General features: G+C 37.0%; 1 protein-coding gene across 1 annotated transcript in view; it reads right to left on the bottom strand.

The window, feature by feature from the left end:
* The window catches only part of LOC309827474 (TRPM8 channel-associated factor 1), a gene marked incomplete at both ends in the record, with an annotated part of 87,894 nt that extends 73,085 nt beyond the window's left edge, over positions 1-14,809 (bottom strand). Inside the window, one exon of the mRNA XM_082662132.1 lies at positions 14,680-14,809. The remainder of the gene's footprint in view (positions 1-14,679) is intronic.
* Between the last annotated feature and the right edge of the window lie 461 nt (positions 14,810-15,270).

Genomic DNA, 15,270 nt, shown 5'->3' with positions numbered 1-15,270 from the left:
AACATTAGAAACCAGGGTGAAAACCACAGCCCCTTTTTATGGCTGGCCCCAAAGGCCTACAAGACCTGTGGGGCCTCTGTATACTGTCCTGTTTCCTCACCCCTCACCCATCACCACCCTGGTCCCTATACACTGGGTACCTAAGGAGAAGATGTCCCCAGACCAAACTATCCTCAGGAAGAGACAATTTTAAAGCTTTCTCCCCTAGCACAAAACAGTGTCCAGGCTGGACCTTCCACAGGAATGTGGATTCATGGTAAAGTGGATAGAGTACCACACCTTGTACTACTTCAGGGTTTCATTACAACTCCCCAAACCAGAGTAAGCCCAAGCCAAGAACTCTGTCATTCTTTTCCAGATTCTCCACTTCATGTGGCCGTAAACAGGTGATCCGTGATGTCCAACTGATGGTTGAATGGACAAGACAGATGATTGTGGGGTGAGGAAAGCAATCCTAGGATCACTCCTCTATGAAACAAATAGGACCGTGACATAGAAAACTGACCAAACTGCAAATTTTCTGTATTGTAAGTTTTCTCCTCATCTTCGTGCTCTTTTAATTTTCTCCCTTAAGCCTTTTGTTTTCTGTGTCTCCCAAAATTTCAACGGGTTCTATCCTCTCTTTCTCTGTTTCAGACTCTACCTTACTAGCTCAAGTATAAGTATAAATCCTGTATCCTTTTTTTTTTTTTTTTTTTTTTTTTTGCGGTACACGGGCCTCTCACTGTCGCGGCCTCTCCCTTTGCGGAGCACAGGCTCCAGACGCGCAGGCTCAGCGGCCATGGATCACGGGCCCAGCCGCTCCGCGGCATGTGGGTTCTTCCCGGACCTGGTCACGAACCCGTGTCCCCTGCATCGGCAGGCGGACCCTCAACCACTGCGCCACCAGGGAAGCCCCCTGATTCCTTTCTTATTTCTACTTCCCCTAGAGGTTCTGTTTTACTTTCCAGTTTCTGCCCTGAGTAATAGAGACTGCCATGAAATCCTGAAAGCACTGAAGTAACTTTTGAGATATTAAGTTCTGTAGATACTCAGCAACATAGGAATGAATGAAGAAGTTATTAACAGTCCATACTACAAAATGTTACGCAGTTTTTAAAAAGATGAGCTCAAGTCAAACCTCGAGGAATGCTCTCAACATATATTTTTAGTGAAAAATTAATGATCCTACTTTTGTATGTTTCTGTTTATCTAACAGGAAAAATAAGGATATATTTGGCTACCTCAGGAAGTGGGAAGGGTTGACCAGTAATTTTTTCTTTAGATATTTTGTATTTTTAAAATGTTACAAAAATTATTTTGAAATAAAAAATAAGACTTCAGTAATACCACTCTTAAGTATATATCCAACAGAAATGCATACACACATCACCAAAAGACATGTACTAGAATGTTCAAAGCAGCACCATCCTTAATAGTCTGGAAGTGACCCAAAAGCTACCCTCACTGCTTTCTCATGCCTAGTGCCACCGCGGCACTACCTTCTTTAAACTACTTTTTATTTTTTGGCCGCGCTGAGGCATGTGGGATCTTAGTTCCCCGACCAGGGATGGAAGCTGCGTCCCCTGCATTGGAAGCACAGAGTCTTAACCACTGGACCGCCAGGGAAGTCCCCTACTTTCTATTATAAGAGTCTTAAATGTTACTTTCAGACCCACAAATATTGAGAATTTATTATCAAAATGTCTGCTTTAACAGAAATTCTAAAGGGTAGATCTCAAGAAGAAATAAAATAATCTTAGATAAACAATCTGAGATGTAAGACAAAATGGTGAGAGACTTCCAATTCTGTCATTGAGAAAATACTTTGTTTAGAACAATGCTTCCACTAAAAACGGCAATAAAAGTTAGATAAAATGTAGGAAACAAGGGAAGACTTTGAAGAGCAAACAATATAAGCAGGATGAGAGAAGCTACAATCCTGAGGGAAGGAAAACTCAGGACATGAACTGCACATTCACTGTGGCTTCTTCTTTTAGGGCATTTTCCAGTTCACAGTGCAGGATAACTGAGGCCAAGCAGGAAGTATCAGCATTACTGGTTCAAGATTACCAAACCAGTTAAAACTCAAAGGAGTGAAATTTCAGACAAGAAGAAACCTCAGAGAAGTGAATCTAAAAATCTATGTACAAATTCCCCTTAAGTCACTGGCTGACTCCTAAGCTATGCATGCACAGGGAGAGACCCAAAAAACCTGCAGAAAATAATGGCTAAAATGCCAATCAATTGAGCAGTCATTTCAGTAGCTGTACTATTATGGAAATATGGAGGTCCAGTCCCACCAAAGTAACTGATTTTTATCAACACTATCTGCTTTCAGTTGAGACATGAGAAAAACCATGGCATATGAATAAAAATAATGCCTGAGAAGTAAGGTCTATGCTCTTGGATAAAGGAAAAACCTGAAAGGGACCAGTTCTAAGAAAGCTTAAAGCTAATCTCTGATAGTATTAAAGTAATCTGCTGGTACTTTATCTGTCCCCCACGCCAGAAAAATCCTCTTTGATAAACAATAACATCAACCAGAACTTTCTGATTTTTCATTCATGATGTCCTGCACCCAATCAAAAATTTAGAAGGAGGCTAAAAATAAGGATGAATTATCAAGAACTCAAGAGAAACAACAAAAAATAGAAACAGACAAGTGGTTCAGACATTTGAGTTCTTAGACAGGGATTGATTTTAAAATAACTGTGATTAATGTGTTCAAAAATAACAAACAGGTTGGAGAATACCAGTATAGAATTAAAACGTAAAATATTAAAATAGAAGTTTTAGAAATAAAACATAATCATTGAAATCAGGAATTCAATAGTTGGTTGTAATACCATATTAGACACAAATGACCAAAGAATTGATGAACTGCAACAAGAATCAGTAGAAAGTATCTAAAAATAACACACAGAGGAAAGAAAGGATGCATAAGGAGATGAAAGAATACAGTAAAACTATAATAGGAATTATGAGACATAGTAAAAAGTCTTGACATATGTGTAATTAGACTCCCAGAAGAAGAGGAGAGACAGTGAAACAGAAGCAATATGCTAATAATTAATGATTGAAAATTCTCAAGAGATGAAAAACATCAAAACTCAAATTAAAAAAAAAAACCCCCAGGCTTCCCTGGTGGCACAGTGATTGAGAGTCCGCCTGCCTATGCAGGGGACACAGGTTCGTGCCCCGGTCCAGGAAGATCCCACATGCCGCGGAGCGGCTGGGCCCGTGAGCCATGGCTGCTGAGCCTGCGCGTCCGGAGCCTGTGCTCCACAACGGGAGAGGCCACAACAGTGAGAGGCCCGCGTACTGCAAAAAAAAACAACAAGAAAAACAAAACAAAAAAACCCTCCTCATTCCCTAAGCAGAATAAATACAAAGAAAACTACACCTAGGCACATTATAGTCAAATGCTAAGAAACAAATTCAGAGAGGAAATCTGAAAGTCAGCGAGAAATAAAGGATACTTTCCATTTAGAGGAACAATAATACATCTGGCTTTTCAAAAGAAAATGATAGAAACCAGAACATAGTGGTATTGGTTAAAAAAAAAAAAAGAGAAGACAATCTGCCAACCTATGTGCCAACCTCTATGCACAACAAAAATATCCCTCAAAAAATGAAGGCAAAATAAAGACAATTTTAGATAAACAAAAGCTGAGAGAATTTGCTAGCATTACAGTATAAAAAGCAGTACTTCAAAATTAAGAAAAATGATCCCAGATGGGAGTACATAACTATAGGAGGAATTGAGAATACTGGAAAGAGTAAATACCTGGGCAAATATCAATATTGATATTTAAATAAACAAAGATGTCTTGTGGGATATAAAAGCATAATAAACATACAATAACAAGAGCACAGCTGCAAGATGGTGGTTAATGAAGATAAGTGGTTTTAAATTTATTGCATTGTTTGAGCCTTACCCATACCCTGACACCAAAGTCAGACAAGGAGACTATAAGAAAGGAAATTACAGACCAACATCCCTGATGAATATAGATGCAAAAATCCTCAACAAAATATTACCAAAGTGAATTCAACAGTACATTAAAAAAATCATATACCATGATCAGGTGGGATTTATTCCAGGGATGCAAGGATGGTTCAACATCTGCAAATCAATAAATGTGCTACCACATTAACAAAATGAAGGATAAAATCATCTCAGCAGATGCAGAAAAAGCATTTGACAAAATACAACTCCCTTCCATGACAAAAAATTGTCAACAGATTGGATATAGAAGGAATGTACCTCAACAAAGTAAAGGCCACATATGGCAAGCCTACAGTTAACATCACACTCAAGAGTGAAGGCTGAAAGCTTCTCCTCTAGGATCAGGGACAAGACAAGGGGTCCCCCTTTCACTTTTTTTCAACATAGTACTGGAAGTTCTAGCCAGAGCAGTGAGGCAAGAAAAAAGAAATGCCATCCAAAATGGAAAGAAATAAGTTAAATTGCCTTTGTTTGCAGATATCTCTGTTTCCAGATGACTAACTTCTTTTATTACGCTTTTCTATATATAAACTTGCAGAGACAATTCAACATTATTACTTCTTCCAATCCATGAACAGAATAGCTTTTAATTTGTGTCTTCAGTTACTTTCATCAATGTTTTATAGTTTTCAGTGTACAGGTCTTTTACCTTCTTGGTTAAATTGGTTCCTAAGTATTTATTGTTTTTGATGCTATTGTAAATGGGATTCTTGTTTTAAATTTCCCTTTCAGGAAATTGCTAAATTGCTGTTAGTGTATAGAAACACAACTGATTTTTTTTTTTTTTTAATTTAGGTCCTGACTAACTGGTACTCACTTATTTATTTAAATTTATTTATTTTTGGCTGCGTTGGGTCTTCATGGCAGTGCGCGGGCTTCTCCTTGCGGTGGCCTCTCTTGTTGCACAGCACGGGCTCTAGGCACGTGGGCTTCAGTAGTTGTGGCACGTGGGCTCAGTAGCTCTGCAGCATGTGGGATCCTCCCTGACCAGGGCCCGAACCCTTGTCCCCTGCATTGGCAGGCAGACTCTCAACCACCGCGCCACCAGGGATGTCCCCACAACTGATTTTTGTAAGTTGACTTTATATCCTGTAACCATACATTCAACTGATCTCTGACAAATGTGCAAAGCACACACAATGGGGAAAGGATAGTGTCTTCAATAAATGGTGTTGGAATAACTGGATATCCACATGCAGAATAACGAAAGTGAATTCTTCCCTCATACCATTATATAAAAAGCAATTCAAAATGCATTAAATACTTAAACATAAGATCTGAAACTGTAAAGCTACTAGAAGAAAACATTGGAAAAAAGCCTAACACTGGGCTGGGAAATAAATTTTTGGATATGACCCCAAAAACACATGCAATAAAAGCAAAAATAAACAAGTGGGGCTATATCAAACTAAAGTTTCTGCACAGGGAAGGAAACAACAGAGTAAAGGGACAACCCACAGAATGGGAGAAAATGTTTACAAACCATATATCCAATAAGGAGTTAATAATATCCAAAATATATGAGGAACTCAAACAACTCAATAGCAAGAAAACAAATAATCCAATTAAAAATAAGCAAAGGACCTGAATAGACATTTCACAAAAGAAGATATACAAATGGCCAACAGGTATATGGGAAAGTACTCAAATCCACTAATCATCATGGAGATGCAAATCTAAACCACAAGATATCACTTCACACCTGTTAGAAGGGCTAATATCAAAAAGAGAAAAAATAGCAAGTGTTGGTGAGGATGTGGAGAAAAGGAAACCCTTGCACATTGTTGATGTGAATGTAATTGGTACAGTCATTATAGAAAACAATATAGAGATTCATCAAAAAATTAAAATTAGAACTACCATATTATCTAACAATCCTAGTTCTGGGTATATATTCAAAGGACATGAAATCAGTAACTGGAAATAATATCTGCACTGCCATGTTCATTGCAGCATTATTCACAGTAGCCAAGATATGGAAACAACCTAAGTGACTAACAAATGGATTCATGAATAAAGAAATTGTGGCATATATACACAATGGAATTTATATAGCCATTAAAAAGAAGAAAATCCTGCCATTTGTGACAACATGGATGAACCTCAAGGCATTATGCTAAGTTTTGAAATAATTCAGAAAGAGAAAGACAAATACTGTACAACTCCACTTATATGTGGAATCTAAAAAAGTTGAACTTATAGAAGCAGAGAGTAGCATGGTCGTTACCAGGAGTTGGGGAGAGGTTGGAAATGGGGAAATATTGAGCAAAGGTTGCAAAGTTTCAGCTATGCAGGCTGAATAAGTTCTGGAGCGCTAATGTATAGCACAATGACTGTCGTTAACAATATTGTATTATATACTTGAAATTTGCTAAGATAGTATATCTCAATTGTTCTCACCAAAAAACGGTAAACTATGCAAGGTGATCAATATGTTAATTAGCTTGATTGTGGTAATCATTTCACAATGTATACATATATCTAAACATCACATTGTACACCTTAGATATATGCAAGTTTTATTTCTCAATTATACTTCAATAAATGTTATGAGTTAAGTGTGCTATACTACTAGAATTACTGCTAAAACATTTGACCTAAAACATTAGAACATGTAACTTCCAAATAAGAGAAGGAGTAAAATGGGGAATAAAAGAGAAAAAAGAAAGAGTGGTTAGGAATGAAAGAGACAGATAAAGCAGAAAAAATTAAAAGCAAATATAAGATGGTAAAAATAAATCCAATTGTATTACTAATCACAGTAAATATAACTGGATTAAATTATTCAATGATGTTATAAATTGTCTAACAAAAATTTTAAAAACCTAGGATTTAAAGAAATACACATAAGTTTATGACATATATGCTTTTTTATGTACTGGTATCTCATTGTGGTTTTTATTTCTTTATTTTTAAATTTTTAGTTTACATTGGACTATAGTTGATTTACAGTGTTGTGTTAGTTTCAGGTGTACAGCAAAGTGATTCAGTTATACATATACATATACCTATTCTTTTTCAAATTATTTTCCCATTTAGGTTATTACAGAATATTGGGCAGAGTTCCCTGTGCTATACAGTAGGTCCTTGTTGCTTATCTATTTAAAATACAGTAGTCTGTATATGTCAATCCCAAATTCCCAATCTATCCCTCCCCACAACCTTTCCCCATAAATTTGTTTTCTGTGAGTCTGTTCTGTTTTGTAAATATTTTCATTTGTATCTTTTTTTTTTTAGATTCCACATATAAGCAATATCACAAGATATCTGTCTTTCTGTCTGACCTACTTCACTTAGTATGATAATCTCCATGTCCATCCATGTTGCTCCAAATGGCATTATTTCATTCTTTTTAATGGCTGAGTAATATTCAATTGTATATGTGTACTACATCTTCTCCATCCATTCATCTGTCGATGGACATTTAGGCTGATTCCATGTCTTGGCTATTGTGAACAGTGCTGCAATGAACACTGGGGTGCATGTATCCTTTCAAACCATGGTTTTCTCTGGATATATGTCCAGGAGTGAGATTACTGGATCATACGGTACTCTAGTTTTAGTTTTTTAAGGAATCTCCATATTGTTCTCCATAGTGCCTATACCAATTTACATTCCCACCAACAGCGTAGAAGGGTCCTCTTTTCTCCACACCCTTTCCAGCATTTATTGTTTGTAGACTTTTTAATGATGGCCATTCTGACTGGTGTGAGGTGATATCTCATTGTAGTTTTGATTTGCATTTCTCTAATAATCAGTGATGTTGAGCATCTTCATGTGCCTGTTGGCCATCTGTATGTCTTGTTTGGAGAAATGTCTATTTAGGTCTTCTGCCATTTTTTGATTGGGTTGTTTGTTTTTTGGTATTAAGCTGTGTGAGCTGTTTGTAAATTTTGGAGATTAATCTCTTGTCGGTAGCAGCGTTTGCAAATATCTTCTCCCATTCTGTGGACTGTCTTTTCGTTTTGTTTATGGTTTCCTTTGCTGTGTAAAAGCTTTCGAGTTTTATTAGGTCCCATTTGCTTATTTTTGTTTTTATTTCCATTACTCTAGGAGACAGATTGAAGAAGATCTGTGATTTATGTCAGAGAGTGTTCTGCCTACATTTTCCACTAAGAGTTTTATAGTATCTGCTCTTAAATTTAGGTCTTTAATCCATTTTGAGTTTATTTTTGTGTGGTCTTAGATAATTTTCTAATTTCATTCTTTCACATTTAGCTGTCCAGTTTTCCCAGCACCATTTATTGAAGGGACTGTCTTTTTTCCATTGTATAGTCTTCCTTCCTTTGTCATAGATTGATTGACCATAGATGCATGGGCTTATTTCTGGGCTTTCTATCCTGTTCCATTGATCTATATTTCTGTTTTTGTGAAAGTACCACACTGTTTTGATGACTGTAGCTTTGTATTGTAGCCTGAAGTCAGGGAGCCTGATTCTTCCAGCTCTGTTTTTCTTTCTTAAGATTGCTTTGGCTATTCAGGGTCTTTTGTGTTTCCATTCAAATTAAAATTTTTTTGTTCTAGTTCTGTGAAAAATGCCATTGGTAATTTGATAGGGATTGCATTGAATCTGTAGATTGCCTTGGGTAGTACAGTCATTTTGACAATATTGATTCTTCCAATCCAAGAACATGGTATATCTTTTCATCTGTTTGTGTTAGCTTCAATTTCTTTCATCAGGGTCTTATAGTTTTTAGAGTACAGGTCTCTTGCATCCTTAGGTAGGTTTATCCCTAGGTATTTTATTCTTTTTGATGAGATGGTAAATGGGATTGTTTCTTTAATTTCTCTTTCTGGCCTTTCATTGTTAGTGTATAGAAATGCAACACATTTCTGTATATTAATTTTGTATCCTGCAACATTACCAAATTCATTGATGAGCTCTAGTAGTTTTCTGGTAACTTCTTTAGGATTTTCTAGGTATAGTATCATGTCATCTGCAAACAGTGACAGTTTTACTTCTTCTTTTCCAATTTGGATTCCTTTTTATTTCTTTTTCCTCTCTGACTGCTGTGGCTAGGACTTCCTAAACTATGCTGAGTAAAAGTGGTGAGAGTGGACATCCTTGCCTAGTTTCTGATCTTAGAGGAAATGCTTTCAGCTTTTCACCACTGAGTATGATGTTGGCTGTAGGTTTGTCATATATGGGCTTTATTATGTTGAGGTATGTTCCCTCTATGCCACTTTCTGGAGAGTTTTCATCATAAATTGGTGTTGAATTTTGTCAAACACTTTTGGCAAATTCTATCAAACATTTAAAGAATTGTTAACACCTAGGCTTCTGAAACTCTTCCAAAAAATTGCAGAGGAAGGAACACTCCTAAACTCATTCTATGAGGCCACCATTACCCTGATACCAAAACCAGACAAAGGTGCCACAAAAAAAGAAAATTACAGGCCAATATCACTGATGAACATAGATGTAAAAATCCTCAACAAAATACTAGCAGATCAAATCCAAGAATACATTAAAAGGATAATACACCATGATCAAGTGGGATTTATCCCAGGGATGCAATGATTTTTCAATATCCACAAATCAATCAGTGTGATACACCACATTAACTAATTGAAAAATAAAAACCATATAATCATCTCAATGGATGCAGAAGAGCTTTTGACAAAATTCAACATATATATTTAAAACACAGATTTAGAAAGATTTAAAGTGAAAGGATGAAAGAATGATAAATGAGGTAAACACCAATCAAGAAACTCTTGATTTGATGATATATGAACACATTAAGAATTCAAAACAAAAGCATTAATATTTTATTTTATTTTAGCCATAATATTTTATATCCCTACATTATGATAAAATTTTCAATTTATTCCAATTCCCTAATAGCATTGCCTCAAAATATATAAAGTAAAAATAAACAGATCTACAATGAGAAATTTCAAAATTCACCATCATAGTGAGAGATTTTAATGTATCTATTTTTGTATTGATAATTTAAGCTGATAAAAATTGGTGAAGATATGGCAGCTCTGGATTTCATAATTAACACACTTGTTTTAAAGGTATATACAGGACATTATATAATTAGAGACTACACATTATTCTCAAGCACACAAAACTGACAATGTGCTAGGATGTAAAGCTAGATTCAATAATCCAAAGGAATTGGTATCATAATTCTCTGAATTAATTATAAATTAGCTAGGCAACATTTACTAGAAGATAATAAAATATTCTTTATGGACTGACTGGAAATTCAAATACACATTTCTTAAAATTTCATGGCTCAAACAAGAAACCATAATAGAAATGAAAAATATTTAAAGTATGATAGCAAAATATTCATATCAAATCTTGTGCGATAAAGCTAAAGAGCAGTGACACAAATTTATAGCCTGAAGAGCTTATGTAAGAATGATAGCTCAAAATTAATGAGTTAAGCATATACCTTAAGAGCTTAGAAAAGAAATAACAGAAAAATTCTAAGAAAGCAGAAAGAAGTAATAAAATAAATAATAATGAAGAAAACAAACAGTTTGTGTGTGTGTGTGTGTGTGTGTGTGAAAGAGTTAACAAAGTAGTCCAAGTTCTGGCAAAATTAATCAAGCCAAAAAGAGAAAGAAAATATACACACATTAGTAATGAAAAGGGGGTCATAATAATAGAAACTATTTAAACAGATAATGAGAGAATATTGTGAACAAGTTTGTTCCATTAATTTTGGTTAAATATCTTGGAAAATGCAAGTTATGAAAACTGATTCCATAAGAAAACCTAAATAGTCCTATAATCTTTAAAATAATTGGACCAACAGGTTTAATATCCTCTGACAAACTAAACTCTAAACCCTGAGTGTTGTGCTGGTGATTTAAAGTAATATTTGACCAGATAATTCCAATCTTGCACAAATTCTTCCAGAGAATAGCAACAGTGAGAATACTACTCATCTTATTTTATGAAATGATATTAACGACAGATAAGGTTAGTACCATAAAGAATACTTACAGGCCAATCTTAATTCACATATATAGATACAAATATTTAATGCTTATCCTTATATCTGTATCTAAAAGTTATTAGATATTTATCATAGAGAGTTTATTCCAGGAATGTAAGGTTGATTTAATATTACTTTGAATAAACTAAACTTCACCACATTAACATACTTAAAGAAAAAAATCATATGAGAAAATCAATAGCTATAGGGGAAGCATTCAATGAAACATTTACTCATAATAAAAGTGCTTAACAAAAGAAGAACTGAATTTTCTTATCATGGGACAAAGCATTTACAAAATAACCATCATGAATGCAATATTTAAAGTTGATATAGTGAAATCTTTTTCTTTATTATCTTAAGGATAAAACAAGACACCCCTCCCTACTTTTATTTAACATTATGCTGGGGTTCCTAGCCAATGCAGTAAGACAGGAAAAAGAAATTAAAAGTGTAAAGATTAGAAAGGAAGAAACAAAACTGTCATTATTTTCAGATGATATAACTGCCTTTTTAGCAAATCTGACTCTATAGGTAATTTAGAATTATTAATGGAGCTTATCAAGTTTGATATATAATCAATATATAAAAGACAATTGGATTTCTATACACCAGCAACAAACAATAAGCTACAAAATATAATTTTTATAAAAGAAAACATTTACAATAGCAATAAGAATATAATGTACTTAGAAATAAAGTCAACAGAAACGAGCAAAAGGAAAACAATGAAAGGTACTATAAAACATTACAAAACATTAAAAAATATTAATGGTAAGCTAAATAAATGGCATTATATACCAAGTTCACAGATGGAAAAATTCACCTTGAAGAGAACATTTCTCCCAAAATTGATACATAGAATTAATTCAGTATCAATAAAAATTCCAGCAAGTTTGTTTCTTTGCTTGTTTGTTTCCTGTTTTGAAGAATTTGACAAGTTTATTTAAATATTTATATGGAAGATCAAAGGTCCAAGAATTGCTAAAAAAACTCTTGAATTAGAATGAAGAGGTGGGAGAATCTTTCCTACCAGATTTAAAGACTTATTATAAAACTATAGTAGTTAAAAACAATTTTGTATTGATGTAGAGTTAGACAAATAGATAATCAGAGAGAGTACGGAGCTTAAAACAAATTCATGCACATATGAAAAACTTGATTCATGCAGATCACTGGTGCTAGGACAGTTGATTATTCATATGGAATAAACAGTATAACAAGAAACTTCCAGGTGGATTAAGACATTGCCAAATACAAAACTTTAAAAACTTTTAGAGGAAAGTATAGTAAAAGTGAAATTAAAATTCAGAACTTAATTCATTGGCAGAGATAGGCAGACATATGGAGAAAGAAAAGCTAAGCACCAAAGTGAAAGCAGATATTTGCAGCATATGTGGTTAACTAGGGATTGACTAGCATCCAGGTTATGTAAAGAAAGCATTCCAATAGACAATACGAAAAATACAAACAACCCAACCTGAAAATGAATGAAAGAGAGGAAGCAGAATTTCTCAGACAGAAAGGAAAATAGCTCATCGTTAATATGAAAATATGGTCAGTTTCATTAGTTATTAGAGAAATGTTAATCAGAATCAAAACTGAATGCTATTTTGTGCCTGCTCGACTGGCTAAAAATGAAGTTTGATAATACCAAATTGTGACAGGTATGTGTAAAAACAGGAACTCTCATCTGTTGCTGGAGAGAGTGCAAACTGGCTCAACACTTTGGAAACAGTTTAGCAATAACCTAAGAAAGTTGAACATACACAAATCTTAAAACCCAGTATTCTACACCTAGGTGTACACTCCAAGGAACCAGAGTGAATGGGTGCACGTGAACCAGAAGGCATGTACAAGATAGTTAGAGGACATTATTTGTTAATATCCCGGGTAGTAGGCAGCCTTTAAAATGGCCCCCAATAATCGCTGCCTCTAGGTATTCATGGTCTTGTTTAACCCCCTTCCTTTGAGTGTGGACTGGAACTAGTGACTCACTTCTAATGAACAGAAGACGGCAAAAATGATGGGATGTCACTTTTGAGATTAAGTTACAAAAAGCCTCTGGCTTTCGTCTTTCTCTGTCTCTGGAAGCCTTCACTCTGGTGGAAGCAAGCTGCCATGCTGATCTTATACAGAGGCCCATGTGGCAAAGAAGTGAGGCCAACCAAAGCCAGTGAGGCCAAGAGGCCTGCCAACAGTCATGTGAGTGAGCCTGAAAGGGGTTCCCTCCACCCAGCCTTGAAATGACTGTAGCCCTAGCCAATACCTTGCTTAGCGCCTGAGAAAGACACTGAGTCAGCTCCCAGCAAAGCTCCTCCTGGATTCTTGACCCACTGAAACTGTGAGATAATATGCTTTTTGTTTGTTTGTTTTGTTTTAAGCTGCTAAGTGTTGGGGTAATTTGTTACACAGCAATAGATAACTAATATAAACCCCAAAGGAGCAACAACTAACGAATGTAGAATGAATGAATTATAGTAGACTCAAGCCATAAACAGTGAAAATGAAGGAATCATCAACTGGCGTGAACTTCAAAAACTTAAGAATACGTATGGTACAATGCCATTAATACTAAAGTAAAAAATAGGGAAAGCCAACATTTATATGTTTTTGGAATATACACACAAATGGTAAAATTATAAAGGAAAGCAAAGGCATGATTAATACAAAAAATCAGGATAGATGTTATCTCTCAGGGAAGGGAGAAGGATGAGCATGACCTAGGATACAAAGGGGCTTCTAGGGTACTGCTATGTCCTATTTCTTGACCTAGGAGATGGTCAGGCACTCACTTTATTAGCGTATATACCTTTTATTAATAAATTAAAAAAAATCAAACCAAAGAAAAAAAGCAAAGTACTGCAGTGAAGTCAATTCACAAATAAATATTTCGGGGTACAGAAGGATGGATGGATGGATGGATGGTCAGCTAGCCATACGTTCTGTCCTTTATGTCTAGTTAGACCTGCACGTCCTTCAAGAAGTTTCCATGATTAACTGATTCGTAAATTTTTTTCTCCTATACATAAGGCCTTCTCCCTCCATTTCAGGTTGAGCCAAGTCAGTGGCCAGCTCGGGTCTGTTTACCTGGGAACTGTTCAATCCAACCCTGACTGCCTCAGGCCAAAGGCACTGCATTCTGAAGAGTCCGCCCGACGCCCCGCACCCACTCTCCCGCACCTTGCCCCTCACTCCCCCACCGCAGGCACACTCAGAGCCTGAGGGCGCGTAGAGCACTTGGGGAGGAAAGCACTTTCACCTTGCGCGCTCTGCAGAAGCAAGCCACCCGCAAAGAATTCAAGAGCAAGTCCCTGGGAGGTGAAATGACATCGCCTCCACGGTTCCTTTCAGCTGAAATCTCGACGGCTCCCAGCGGAGCACAAAAAAAGCACCAGAAAACAGGGGGTCCCGCGCCTCCAGACCAGCAACGGTGAGTAACAACGAAGCAAAAGGGAACAGAGATGGAGCTGCAGGGAGACACCAGACAAGGAGCCGAGAAATAAACAGCAAGCAATCCTCTGTGGCACCCACCTGCTGCCTCCCCTTGGGTACCGCAGAGGCCCCACGGCAGCCCTCACGCCTCCCGGACCCCATACAAACGCACGTCCCGGGCATCCGCATCGCCCACGTCGCCCGTCTCCCCGCCCGGCCACCCGCGCTGCGGACCGTGGCCTGTGTCATCGCCAGGCCTCTCCTGTCCAGAACCCATCGCGGGCCCACACTCACCCTTAGCCCCGCTATTCCCTGCAGCGCGGGTTGGGGGCAAAGAACACCAGCTAGGCGGGGGCGGCGTTGGTTCCCAAGGGGCAGGAGTTCCTCAGGCGAAAAGGGACTGGGCGGCTGACTGAGGACTGGGACGTAGAAAGGACGGGGGTTGGGGGTGGCTAAGAGGGGGGCGGTTCCGGGATCTGACTGGTGGCCGCGCTGGTGGGGGCGGAGCCTGGCCGGCCGCCCCAATTGCAGAGGCCTCGCTTTGTGTCAGTTTTTGCACGAAGATGCAGCCTTAAATCCGCCTTAAATCCAGGATGCAGACCCCAGCCCCTGCGCTGGGAGTGCAGGAGGGCCATTTGTCGAAAAAGAAATCCTTCAGACTATGAACAAGTGAACGGTTGAAAATAATAATATATTTTCATATAGTATAATGCACAATTATTTCCAAGGACGAGTTAAATCTATGGGTCCTAGACATATTTTGAATTAAAAGAATGAAGTTGCCTTAAAATGGAGGGTATGGTTACATGCTTATATAAGAGAAGACGATCTCACGGTGCTTATATAGGGCGAAGGGCTAAGAATGAAGAAGTTGGCTATTGATAC

Source organism: Grampus griseus (assembly GCF_964374135.1).
Source record: "Grampus griseus genome assembly, chromosome: 9".
NCBI lineage: Eukaryota > Metazoa > Chordata > Mammalia > Artiodactyla > Delphinidae > Grampus > Grampus griseus.
This window is presented reverse-complemented; position numbering and strand designations above follow the sequence as displayed.